Source organism: Idiotropiscis lumnitzeri, chromosome 4, assembly GCF_059441095.1.
Source record: "Idiotropiscis lumnitzeri isolate Australia: NSW breed Sydney's pygmy pipehorse chromosome 4, RoL_Ilum_1.0, whole genome shotgun sequence".
NCBI lineage: Eukaryota > Metazoa > Chordata > Actinopteri > Syngnathiformes > Syngnathidae > Idiotropiscis > Idiotropiscis lumnitzeri.
In genome coordinates, this window is record NC_142394.1 from 28,698,670 (window position 1) to 28,710,826 (window position 12,157).

The window sequence follows — 12,157 nt, forward strand, 5'->3', positions numbered from 1 at the left end:
GTGGATGAGTTAGAGCGCCTCGTTGTCACGTTGTGAAACGCCCAAAGTACCGGCAGCAGCTTTGCACCGCCTGCAAACACGTTTTTTACAAGAATCATTTCTTTTTAAATCACCGACGGTGTGAGTGGGGATGTTTAAAGTCCAACGCAGTGCGTGCTGCGCGGCTATCAAGCCCGAGTAGGCATTTAAAATGGAAGCCAACATGTTGATGAAGAAGCAACAGCCTAAAAAGGCAAAAGCGGCAGCCATAAATAATCGACGCTAATAGGTCTTCTCCGGAGACGTCTGCTGAGTGTTTAATGGCGCTCGCAAACAATGCAAGAGTTCTCCGTGTTGTTAAACACAACCAACCACGGCCAGACACAATCCCCAGGCCGCGTCACGCAAATGCAAGCAGACAAAGGCCTCGCTGCATAAATTCAGACAAACCGTACCGAGGAGAGAGGGATTCCCCGGACACGCAATGACCGGCGTGCACACACACACACACCCCGACGCACACAAAGTCACATGCTTGGACACAAAAGTGACCGCAGCGGGAGATTTGTTAACCCGAGTGGACAGGAGGGATGAAATCTGCCTTGCTATTGGGCCTAATGACCTCATCTGCGGCCAGCGGCCGACATGACCAATAACATCCGAGATCACACACACACACACACCCACCCCCACACACACACCTGATCCACTCCAACAGACACACAACCGCGCTGCCAGCGGCTCATTCTGTCCTGGCTTTTACGCCGCCCGTTCGACCGCCCGCCGCGGCGCCCTCGTTAGTGGCAGCATGCGTCTTCCCAACACACACACACACGCACACACACACACACGAGCAACTAGCCTGAGCCGGTTCCAATTGGAGGATGCAGCAGATGAAAAGACCGATGGTGGTTTCCAGAGAAATAGAAGCGCGCCCGTTCATTTGTTCATAAACATGTTGTGACAGATTTCATAGCGACACACACACACACACACACACACACACACACACACGCACTGCCGTCTCCCACTCATTCAAGTATTACTCTTTCATCTATTTTTTTATTTTGTGGGCCTCCAACAGAACACTCGGTTGCTTTTCTGTATTTTTCCGCGTCCTTGAAATGTTTTTCAAAATCATACGCCAGCCTCTGTTCAGTTCCAAGCTTGCCACTCAAAACAGTCCCAAATCATATTTTCCGATAGAAATGAATGGAAATGCCATTAATCCGTTCCAACCTCCACTTAAAAAAAGAAAAAACTGCACTTTTTCAAACCAAGACACAAGAAAACTATTCAAGGTATTTTTTTCCCAAAGAATAATAATAATAAAATAATAAGTCATGTAGTAATAATATTTTTGAATGAAGCGTGTGATTCAGCAACAGGTGGAATTTTTTTATCTAAAATGCCAGAGCTTTACATTACATCACATGGTAAAGGTCAAATTACAAAACTAAAAATGGAAAGTCTTACAAAAACCTGATGCGCTAGAACAAAAGCTAAAGACATTTTTTTAAATCTGCATAAAAAAAAAAAAAAAACTCTCTCGGGCACAAAGCCACCTCCGATTAAAATTTGCTGTAGAACATTGTTATGATAAGATGTTTTCTAATGAGAAAACTAGCTCTCTATAATATCGTACTTTATAAAATCAAAGTAAAAAAATCAAATAAACAGAATGTACAATTATTTATGCATCATGATTGACTCAATGCAGCTCTTTCTGATGTGCACAGCAAGAGTTTTGCAATGACATTCCTTCATATTTGGGAGAGGAGAGAGAATATAAGCCTGTAAGTATTGTAATATTCATTGTCTACTTATGTTGCTGCACCTTTGGTGTTAAAAAAAATCTATCACTTTAAACCTTGTAACACTGTTACATAAATGCTATTAGTTAGCCTGTCTATGGCATTTACCATTTTGTGCATTACAAACCATTTAATTTTCCATTGCATGCAATTAAAAATGAATTTGAAGTGCTGTTAATATGTCAGCCTCTTCCTCCAGTTTCCATGCCGCCGGGACGAGACAAGGGAGAGATGTCGCTTGTGTGACATGCAAAGCCGCACAAGTAAGGTGCAAGCACACTTTGCGTTACGCAACATCAAAAAAAGAAAAAAAGCAAGGCAGCACAAAGGCAGAGTGAATGTGTATGTGTGAGGGAGAAAAACTAATTAGCGCGGCACTTTAAGCATCACGGGCCGCAGCCAGAGAGGCGACTGCCACAGACAATCCTAGTCAATTTTCCCACTCAGTGGAGAGAGCAGAGGCATGCTCTGACATTGTGCTTTATCTCAGACGGCCTCTTCGCTGGCAAACACAAAAAAGAAAAAAAGACGACTTTCACGGAGCGAGTGGTCACACCAAAGAGAGCAAAAGTGCAAGGCGTCAAATCCGCCAGGACAAACGGCGGAGATAAAGACAAGCAAGGGCAGAGCTGCAGGGACTCGGACGGCCACATTTGAATAAACGCACTCACGGAATTCTTTATCTTTTTTGCTTTGAATATGCAAATGACTCGCGAATTGAAAAGTGACATTCAGCGTGAGGAATGTGCAATTTGTGAGCGCCACATTAGTCCAAACAAAAAGGAAGCACATTCGATGAGCGTTATTGTAATATTCTGTCCGCAATGAACAAATAATAGCAACGTGACTATTCCACTCGCATCAGCTCCTCTGTGTGTGAACACACCAATCTGAATAAATCATGGCACGAGGACGCCCTTTTTTTCTTTTCCGGGTCTAGTTTGCCATGAGCAGAGACGAACAATAACCATCTACCAACATGCAACTATGGAATATACGACAAAAAAAAACGTCTACTTGCATTTTGAACTTCCACCAGTGGTGGGAAGCAACAAAGTCCTCCTTCAAGAGCTTGCCAAGTGAGTGAAAATGTTTTGCAAATCAGGCACACCAAACAGAAGAGTGTTGTGAGCAACGTTGCCAATTTGACAGATTAAAAACGAGTCGTATACAAAATGAGGCTTTAAAATTGTGAAATATTCCGACATTTCTCTCCCATCTCAGACTCTGCGTCCAACAGAAGCAAATGTCAAACAAATGAAGAATTCCACATTCAAGACATTTATTGTTCATATGTGGACCATAAAAAGACAAATGTAGCACTGAGCAATCACGCTCTTAGGTCCAATCCCATGAGCTCCCCTGAAGTCTTGATCTTTGTCTTCCCCCTAGCCTCGATGCAATGAGCCCCGACACGACTCATGACAATATCCTCAAATATCTCATGAAATCTCGAGTGATATTGATATATTACGTCATATGTAAAGAGCAATGTCAGCTGTTGTGAAATGCGCTGTATAAATAAAGTTCAGTTGTATTTTATGAAAATGAATTTGTCACGCCATTCAGAAGCAACAGGACTGCACTAGCTGGCTTCTCGCATTGTTGTTCGGTCCGACAGTCGGCTCTACACAGAGCGTTTCAACTCAAAACACTTCTTTGTACCAAAGTACAGACCATCCAATAATATATGAGTGACATTGATGTGTTTGCCGCTTCTTAACTCATTCACTACCAGCCGAGTAAAAAAAAATAAAAATTAAAAAAAAAAAGGATATTTTTGGATTAAAAAAAAAAATAGATATATTTGACGTGTTAAGGTGTCAATGGCAGTTAAAGAGTTAATAGCAAAATAGAAAGTGCTCAGGGTCACAAAACCGAAGAGAGGCACATATGGCTCAATGAAACGTTTAATAAAAGTTTTTCATTAAAAAAATTATAAAATAGTACTCATATGCTACATTTAAAAAATGTTGTTTGTTTTTTTTTTGGGGGGGGGGGCGGCTGTTATGTGTCTGTCCCCCCCCAGAAATGAGGTATTTGCGGAACAAAGAGCCATTTTTATTCATGATAGTTGAATGGTGGAGGAAGAAAGGAGGATAGGCAACGTACGGAAGAACAATTTAAAAAAAAAAAAAAAAAGGAAAGTGTATATCTGTTCAGCAGTTGTAATGGTGGAATTTGAGTAAAAAGAAACAAATTGCATCTACGCAGCTCAAGACAAAGTAGCATCCATTTTCCAGGTCTGTTTGATTGGCAGTTGACAGCTGAGCAGGGAATTATTCTCTTCAGGGTCTTTTTTTTTTTTTTTTTTTTTAATTGGCTCAACTGGAATAAAACTTGCACTCTTTAGTGTCCTTGCATTATGACAGGAATAGCTTTGATTGTGTTTCATGGAATAATGGCATTTCTAAATGTCACTGTAAATTGTAAAAAAAAAAAAAAATCTAATAAAATAAAATAATATAATATCAAAATATATTTCAGGAAAATTGGAATACAATTTTTTCCGAAAATCGTTCAGCCCTAGTTCGCAGTCTCAGCATATTTTCAGCTGCTATCTTCAAAAAAAATAAAAAAATTATCAAAAAAACTGAAATCACTTGTCTGAATACTTTTTGCCACTCATTTCTTAATCAGCTTCAGTGCACAATTGTTGGCATCTTCGACACGCTCAAGTGGACAAGAGGCGGCATTATCTGATCCCTGGTCAGCCGAGAACAGAATCGATAAGCAGAGAGCGACATCGCGGCCCCGTCATGCCTCGGGGCCACACGGACAGCGCACCTTTGCAGCCGTGCTGGGACGCTCTTTTCGGCCACGTGACTGTCAGAAACGAAGGGAGATGACAATGAAGAGATAAAAAACATAATAAAAATCAGTGTGACAAGGACACAGTAGACAGAGAAAATATGCAGACTGCAGGGGAAAAAGATTTGGCCCAAAAAAAAAAAAAATGCAAACGCTTTTTTTTTTTTTTTTTAAAGATTGTTCCTTCAAGCTCAACTTGAGGCTGTGTGCATTTTACTCCATACAAGGACACGGTGACCTTGGCGGCCCTCAACATGAAAGCGCCAAAAGGCCCCCTTGCACAAAACACAGCACGCTACAGCGCCACAATAAAAAAAAAAAAAATCAATTCAAGTCATCCGAGAGGGAGCAATTGGCCTCTTACTGTAAATGATTATTGATGATCAGCGCCCCCCCCCCCTCCCCCCCTCTATTAAATTCTGACAAAACCCAAAAGATCTCCAAACAGATCTAAGCAAACGCCTGTGATTGTGCCCATGCTCGGGTCCAATCAAAACTCGCTCGGATGGAGAAAAATTGATCAGAACGCCTCCACAAAGAGAGTCTATCGACCATGTCGCACACGCACACACATTTGCCATCACAAACCATTTTTACAGGACGTCCATTTGGGCTATTATCGATCAAAAAATATATTTAGAGCTTTTCAAACACAAATAATTGCCTCTTTGTAACTTCTACCATTTATATGAAAGCTTAATGACCCTCCTCAGGCTCTTCTCAAACATAATCTCGTTGAATATTTTTAAGATTTGAACAGCCTACCACTCATCCCATCGATTAGGTCAGTAATCATAAGGTAATACCAGTACAAAATTATTTTATTGTCCAGTTGTGGTCGTAATGCGAACATTCTACACCAGGTGTGGGCAAACTATGGCCCGGGGGCCACATGCGGCCCGTTAAACGTTTTAATCCGGCCCGCCGAACTTGAAAAAAAATGTAATGAATAAACCTTGTTAATGTTTTATTTTCTACATGCTGTGGTGTGTCAAAGACATATAAATTGTTGTAATGTTTTTGTTCACTTTCATTTCAAATGAATTATTTTTTTTTTTTCTCCGATGAGGTGAGTTTACCAAAACACTCCATCCATTTGCCTCTGGTCCGGCCCCTCTCAAATTTTACAACTCATTGTGGGCCCGCCAATCAAAAAGTTTGCCCACCCCTGTTCTACACTGTAGTATTTGTGACAATGAATGTGTGAGCTTTAAAAAGCCAGGCTTGGTCTGGTGAGTGCTGTGGGAGTCAGCGAATGAGAGTGTAGAATTGGCTTTGACGCAGCACAAAATCCTGCGATATAGCAACAAAAAAAAAAAATATATATATATATATATATATATATATATATATATATATATTTATTTATTTATTTTTTTAAATCACATCTCCCCAAAAAAGACTATTCGATACGGTTTTCGCTACCAAACAATTCAAGGACAGTTCGAACGATTCGATTAAGTTTGACTTAGTGGGATTACGATTTGATTCAATATACGACACAGGACAGTTGGAGAAGGTATGATGCAAAGATCTTTTTGTTGTTGCCATTTTGTGATTATTTGAATGAACTTGTCAGTACTGCAAATGTTTCCTTCGAAGGTATCGCTCTCCAATAAAAAAACGATTCAATACGTACGTCGATATATTACAAAGTTGAACGATTTGATTTGAAGCGCACGCATGTTTTAAATCAAAAAACGATTTTCCCGTTTAAACGAGTTTTTGTTAAACCACTACTACAGTCAACTGCGAAAAAAATTGTTTTTTTTTTAAATTTACATTACCTTTTATTTAATTTAAAATGAATACTACGCTGTTTATTTTTATTAAAAATGTACCAAAAATGGCGGTATTTTTCGTGTCGTGTTGATTTGCGACACGCCAAATCAGCATCATTCCACGCGACGCTTAAGCGAGTTTCAGTTTCTTGCTGCTGGACAAAACGCGAGTTTGCCGAACGAAAACGAAGGCGGAAGAAGTTCACATTACAGCGTGAAATGTGTCGTGATGTTTTACTCATCAAGCGGCAGAAGAATTATCACGCTTGTGAGGGATGCCGTTCGGGCACTTTAATTGACTGCCTTTCATTTTTTTCCCCTTCTTTGTAGCTGTTAATAACAACGCCTGATGTTTATTTGTTTCACATTCAGTATTCTTTACATCTTAGGCGCTCTCTTTTCTTTTTTTTTTTTTTTTATGGGGGGGCACAACCATCAATTCCCCCAAAACATAAGTCTCCTCCTTTTCATCTTCAGTAAAATCCCGAGCCACCACATGCACGGTCAGCCGGAGCTGAGCTTTTTCATAGCCCCCCCCCCCCTTGCATTCGTCTGACAACACAAGGCTGCCTAAACTGCTCTTGCATTCCTCCACCAAAGGAGCTCATGTTGACAACGCAACGCCGTCATCAACATTTCGGACAGTCACCCAAATGATAAAACGGCATCCAACGTGCCACAGAAAGCACGCTTGCCAACATACTTACTGTATACGGTCACGTGAAACACGCCCAATGATTCCTTCATGGAGCTATTTTTAGCAGCACGCTACTCTTCATTGAATGTAATCATGGGCGAGTCTCGAGGAGGAGCCTTTTTTTTATTTATTTATTTATTTATTTATTTTATTTTTTTGCAGCCACACAGATAATCACGACCGTGCGTCTGCAAACCTGAGCTGGATCACTTGCTAATTTTAGCTCATTTCTAACACCATGTTTGCAGCACGAGCACAAATGCATCTCCAAATTGAACAAATAAGGAAGAGCTCGTTCATCAGAGGCTGGACAAAAGCGGCCATTTGTCATTTGTTCCGTGTAATTGGATTCCTGTACACCCAACAGTCGCTTCTCTTCATTTCGGAGCATTTCTCTTGGATGCACTGCTGATCGGATAGGATATTTTTTATTTATTTATTTTTTTGGCCGATCACATTTCAGCCTTGTTGTATTGCAAATCTGCCCTGAGCCTTCAGAATCGCGTAATTATCCGCGTAATAGAACGTAATCAGTGTTTTGGGGAGGATTTTTTGGGTTTAATTGCTAATACTTCATTCCCCGATTAATTTCTAGTGGGAAGTTTAAGCAAAGGTTGGCTTGCCGAGGGCCTGTCCCAATTCTCCACGGAACAACAGTACAGTAAATAAGTTCTTTAAAAAGATTAAATAGATTGCTCCATCTTCTGATTTTCACAAACACAATAAAATAATATACTCTAAACACACAGGTAAAAAAATAAATAAAATAAAATTAAATTAAATTAAATAAAATTAAATAAGTCAATTTGGGTCAAAAAGGGGCCGCCCAGCTAGCTTGGATCAGTTTGACCCAATTTCTGAGTTGACGTGTACAAAATGATCCAATATTCTGAGTTATTTTTTTTTTAACCTAACTGTTTTTAGAGAGTAAAAATAGTCGAAAGGGGACCAACCCAACTTTTGGGGTCATTTCTTGAACCCCAAAAGTTGGATCACATGTCACGTGTGGTTGTTTGTACAAAACAACCTGTTTTAGTTTGTGGGTTATTCATTCTTTTTTATTTTTGGATTACGTGAATGACCCAAAAAGTTGGGTTGGTTCCTTTTCTTGACCCAATTTGGGTTATTTTTAACCCAACTGTTTTTAGAGATTAGTCGCGAAGCAGAGAACGATTGTTTTGAACATTCTTTGACTTTCCCTTGAACTAACCAACTTCAAAATGTCTTACTCTCCAATCGCCATCGCTCGGACGTGTTAATTGCTTGATTTGTTTTCATCGCACCGAAAATCAATCAATCAGTCTATTTTTACGCACACGCTGCTTTTCCTCAGAGATTCACGGCGTTGCTCAAGGGCGCTAGTGCCATGTTGCCATTTTTTTTTTTTCTCCATGCAGAGCCGCTGGCGTCACGGTCAACAAGGGCGAGTGGTAAAGTCATCTCACACTTTACACACATAACTGTACGTCATTTCGACATTACCCCAGCATACCTGAGGAGCCTTGCGACATCGCCATAGCAACGGGCTCATGCCCTTCTTATCAATTCGATCCAAAACAATTGCCGCCACAGAATCATGGAAGCCTCAAGGAGGATAAAAACACTCGGACCAAAACGCTCCTTCCAAATGTGGATGAACCGTGTTCATGTTTTTGTTTTTACGCAAAGGATTCTTACACACACGCGCACACACACGGCTTCCCGTAGACTCCATCTCCATTTGCCGTTTATAAACACAGTCGTTCCATCCCATAAGTCATTCCCGTGTGTGCAGATGCCTCTCGTGCTCGCTAATCGGGAGCTGCAACATTTCCGACAACGGGCCTGCCGCCACGTCCGGCTTGGATGGATGAAATGAACTCCAAAACCGCATGTGTGATATGAATTATTTTTTTTTTTAGTGTTCAAAACCAGATTCAAAAGTACAAAAAAAAAAAAAACTGAATTTGCTATAAGTCAGTAACTTGCCCAAATGCCGTAATTTTTGGAATATACTAGATTGAGCGGAGTGTAATGAAAAAATATTATTCAAATGTCAACTGTGCAGCTTATGATGACATTTTATGACTTCTCTTCTTTTAAATATTTTTTAACTTCCTACATTTTTTTCTGTGATCTGTTAAACAACCACATATTTAAAAAAACAAAACCATATATGACATTTTTGCCTCAATTATAGTTCATTTTGATTAGTTATATAAACGTAAGATGTAGCTTCAGTTAACAGTTGGGTTTTTGTAGCATTTTTGGTTTTCATTTTATTTTGATCACAAAAACCTTTTTTTTTATTATTTTAGTTGTAATTATTTCCTTAGTTTTCATGCCCTCAAATAACCAGCAGTTATTTTCAAAACATCTTCAATACGTTTAGAAACAAATCTCAGAATTCACTCTCCAGGGTTTTTAAATAATGTAAATAGAAAACAAAACCTAAAAATTTTGATGTGAAATAGGAGAAGCGGGGCCGGAAGTGGAGATATCGGGGAGTGGCTTTCTATTTGCGAGCATCGATAATCGGTATTTGGCACGCTAGGCTAAGGCGAACAAGAGAGCCAAGAGAGAGTCATCTGTCAGTACACCAAAGCGTCTCCATCCTGCGGGAGCTCATTAGCTTCAAATTCAGCCCGGAATAAACGAGGCGCGGCGTCCCTCGGCTTATTCTTAACGCTTGTTCTCTCCTCGCGTCGTCGTCATTTTTGGCGCGCTTCAGATGGGAAGCCAAACGCGGCGCTTTCCAAAAGAATTTCAATCCCACGATGTTACACCTACTTTCCAGAACCGACGGATGTTGAGCCAAGGAAACTGGTCGTCCACTAAAGTGCCTCGCTTTTCAATTCTTTTTATCAGCAACTCAGAGTGTGCAGGGAGGGGGGGGGGTGGTGGGGGGGACACCATCTGCCACTCCTTCACAATTAGCCCTCTCAGCCTGACTTTTGCTTGAAAAAAAAAAAGAGTCAAGAAGTATCCGAGGAAGCTGCGATGCGAGGCAGCCGCGATCCACCTGTGGAACTTGTACTTCAATTAGAAGCACTTGAGTGGGATGTGATCTCAGTGCCACAACACATGACCGTGGCAGACAATTAAAAAAAAAAAAAGAAACAGGCTCATGGATGATGTCATGCCAGAGGCTTCAGCGGTGGGCCGTGCATTTCATACGGAGGCCTTCAGTGAGGTTCTCCTTAGTCCGACTTGAATCAATCCCCCCTCATACTACCCTCATTTATGACATCTCGGCTGGAAAATGGCGTCGCAAGTGTATCTGCAATTAAATCCACACTTTTCTCTCCTTTGGCCATTGTGGTTTAAAACAAATTCAAGAATATATTTCAGATTTTCGAAAGATCGCCAGTTACGACTTCTGGGTGTGTTGTCCCCCCCCCTCACGAGTGAGTATCCAATCACAAGAAGCGTTCATCACCTTCAACATAAGGCCAGCGAGAAGGCCTCACTGTCAACTCGTGATCTGATTGGCTATTGCAACTTTAAAAGCGCCCTTGAGACACAGAAGAGACCCCCGCACGATTGTATCTGCAGGCCGCGGAAAGAATAGTGCATGCCACTGGTATTATGAAATCTGCCCGGCAACATGAGCCAGCTGAATTCTGATTGGATAAAAACTCTAACCTAAAAATTCAACACTAGGATATAATATGACGTCAATGTGAAGAATATGATCATGATGTTTTGATTATGTTCGGGCAGCAGAGAAGGCCTTGCAGGCCTTGACCGCCTACCACCGAGAGGTTTAAGCGTCAACATGAAAAATTCAAGCGCATGGAAAGAGCAACGTTATGAGCCATGTGAATGCACAATTCAACGTTTCACTGACAAGCATCACATATCAAGAAACTGGCACATCTTCACCGCAGGGAATTTGCCATGCATATGCGGCAAATATGCCACACATGTATCGTGACTTCATTTTTTTTTTTTCCCTCCGCTAACATGCTTAAGAAGAGATTTTAAGCCGCACACCACAGAGGCTTGATAGAAGTCACGCGCGAAGCTCCGAAGACTACAAAAGAGACCACGTTTGAATAGACGAGATCAGCAGGGAGCAAGTGCGGATCAGAGCGCAATCCTCGTCGTACGGCTGCACGTGGCACACCGGCACGAGATGGAACATTTTGCTCAAGGAAGCTTAGCAGGGCTTAAAATACGACGGAAATCTAATCATAATGAGCTGCAGGTTTCTTGACAAGAAACTCAATCATTCAACATTCAACTTTCAGAAAGAAAGGTAGAAACTGATCAGCAAAATTGACAAGCGGTATTTGATCCATATCAATTTTCCAGAGTGCCCAAATCTTTGGCAGTGGTCCCCAAACTTTTTTCCAGTCCAGAATTTTTGTGGACCGGTTGGGGAGCCAGGCAGAACTGGACACTTGTTACTAATGCTAACAGCTATCTGCTAGCCAAAAACACCAGAGACGTGAGTCGTGACATAAAATGACGGCGTAATCAACTAGCGGTTTGTTAGCATCCTAAATTAGCGACTGAATATGATTTTGGGATGGCGTTGTGTTGATGTTGGCGGCAACTAAGTCATGACGATAAAAACTGTCATAAAGAGAGCCGAAAGGCTCAAACTGTGGTTCTGGATCCGTACGTATAACGGGTCAAAGATGATCCATTAGATGGATGTCGTTTTCAAAATCAAATATTTTTAGCCTCACACGTATTCAACTACTGTGCGAGTGTTGGACGACCTAGCTTCTCTTGAAAGGTCCGTCTTGAAAATGGCCTCGCAAGCGCATCTGCAATTAAATCCACACTTTTCCCTCCTTCGGCCATTGTGGTTTAAAAAAGCAAGAATATATTTTAGATTTTCGAACGGTCGCCAGTTCCGACTTTCGGGTGTGTTGATTCTGCATAGCGCTGCCCCCTCTCGAGTGAGTGAGTATCCAATCACAAGACGCGTTCATCACCTTCAAGCCAGAAGGCCTGACAGTCATCAAGTCGTGATCTGATTGGCTGTCTAACAACTGTAAAAGTCCCCTTGGAAAAACGGTCAGATGCCCGCGCGATTGTATCTGAAGGCCTCGGACGAATAGTGCGTTTTACTGGTATCATCA

At 41.3% G+C, this 12,157-nt stretch overlaps 1 long non-coding RNA gene across 2 annotated transcripts in view; it reads right to left on the minus strand.

Annotated features, from left to right (window-relative positions):
• Positions 1–4,323: 4,323 nt before the first annotated feature.
• Positions 4,324–12,157, minus strand: part of LOC148339053 (uncharacterized) — a 35,148-nt gene continuing 27,314 nt past the window's right edge. For both annotated transcript variants that reach the window (XR_015842782.1, XR_015842780.1), the window contains exon 3: positions 4,324–4,619. This is a non-coding gene — a long non-coding RNA (uncharacterized LOC148339053). The remainder of the gene's footprint in view (positions 4,620–12,157) is intronic.